Here is a 1,921-nt window from a genome sequence, read left to right as displayed (position 1 = left end):
GTTGGAAGATGACCTCTTAAATTGGAGCCTAGTTTGTAAACATTATTACTCATACAATAGCATGGCCTTATGTTTCAGCCTATCTCCACTAAAAATTTAAAATCTAAAAATCTATCACTATCCAAAAATCAGAACAAAGGGTCAGAAAGCTGAGAACTTTCTTATTGAGTAAAAGATCTAGGCTTCTTATTAGTGACATTAAATTTATGTCTTGGCTGATCAGACATATAAAACTTTATGGGGGGGGGGGGGGAATCAGTAAATCTAGTCGAAGCGCTGTTAAATCCTGTGGGACAGTGTTATATTAAACATTGCTTAAACAGTAGCAGATGGGCTGGTATCAGCACAGAAGTTGCATCTTTGGTTCGGGTGTTCATGATATTGTGATCTGTGAGATGCATGTGTCTGTTTACAATGTAGTATGTACAGCAGACAGTCATGGCACTCAGTTTAGTATGCACTTTTTTTTAATGTACCAGATCTTCAGAATAGTTGCATTAAGGAATAGAAGGAAGAAGCTTATGTCCAGGAGAGGGAGTGAAAAAGGGGAAGATGCTGTTAACACCGAAAGAATAATTAAAGAAGTCTTGAAAAAAACTACAAACAGTTCATTGTGGAAAGTACTACTTTAATTTAACAGTATTCACTTTGAATATGCTTACTTAGAGGTCTTCTTTTAGCAGACACGATGTGGTCTAAAACAATCATATCGGGTCTTGTCAAAAATTAATTTAATTTGCTTCATTTTGGAGCACTAGAAATCTGTTATAGTTTTGATTATTGAATGAATGTTATAGAGCACCAGTATTACAAATTTTAGCTTGTATTTTGATAACATTGTCAACTTTGCACGAGTGGGGTTTTGGGGCTGCCTCCCAAACATCTCTGATGCTCAGGTGAAGGCTGCCCTCTCCAAAGCAAAAAACACTGCTTCCATGGGACCAGATGGTGTCCCGGGTTGCGTCCTACATGAACTCCAAGAAGAACTAATCCCTCAAATAAAACAGCTGTACAATCTCAGCCTCACTACAGGATATGTGCCCACAGAATGGCGTACAGCAACAGTGGTCCCACTCCACAAAGGTGGAGCCTCCACGGACCCTGGAAACTATCGCCACATAAGCCTGACTAGCTTAGTCTGCAAGGCTATGGAGAGGATCATCATGGAGCTCATAAACAAAGACATCGGGGACCTACAGACACTAGATCCTACCCAATTCGGCTTTGTCAAGGGCAGATCCTGCCTTTTGAACCTGGTTGACTTCTTTGAAACAGTCACCAAAGCCATAGATGAAGGGAAGATAGTCCACACAGCCTATCTAGACGTAGCAAAGGCATTTGACACAATACCCCACGCGGGCATCATAGATAAGCTATCCAGCTTAAATAATAAACCCCTATGTCACAAGATGGGTCGCAAACTGGCTCAAAGACAGAACCCACAGAGTGAGAGTTGCTGGAGCCATGTCAGACTCGAAACCAGTCACAAGTGGTGTCCCACAAGGTTCTGTCCTGGGACCGCTCTTGTTCGGTATATACTTTTCCGAGGTACAGGCCAACGTGGGAGGACTATGGCTCACCAAGTTCGCAGATGACTGCAAACTGGGCGCCATAATCGACTCTCCAGCTGACACAAACATCCTTCAAAAAGGTCTCACAGAGATGGATAACTGGTGCCAGAGCCATGGTCTAAAGCTAAATGCCAAAAAGTGTATAGTCATACCCTTTGGCAAAAACAATGTGCCCACAAACTACCACATAGGCGGTAAACCATTAAGTACAGAGAGAGTAATTAGGGATCTGGGGACCCAAGTTGATAGCAATCTGTCCTTTGACAACCACATTGCCAAAGTGGTTAGAAAGACCTTCTACATGGCCCACCTCATCATGAAAGGATTCACATCTAGATCAAGAGAGGTAA

Source organism: Protopterus annectens, chromosome 9.part0 (assembly GCF_019279795.1).
Source record: "Protopterus annectens isolate FY-2018-M chromosome 9.part0, PAN1.0, whole genome shotgun sequence".
NCBI classification, from domain to species: domain Eukaryota; kingdom Metazoa; phylum Chordata; order Ceratodontiformes; family Protopteridae; genus Protopterus; species Protopterus annectens.
Note: the sequence above shows the minus strand (reverse complement) of the source record.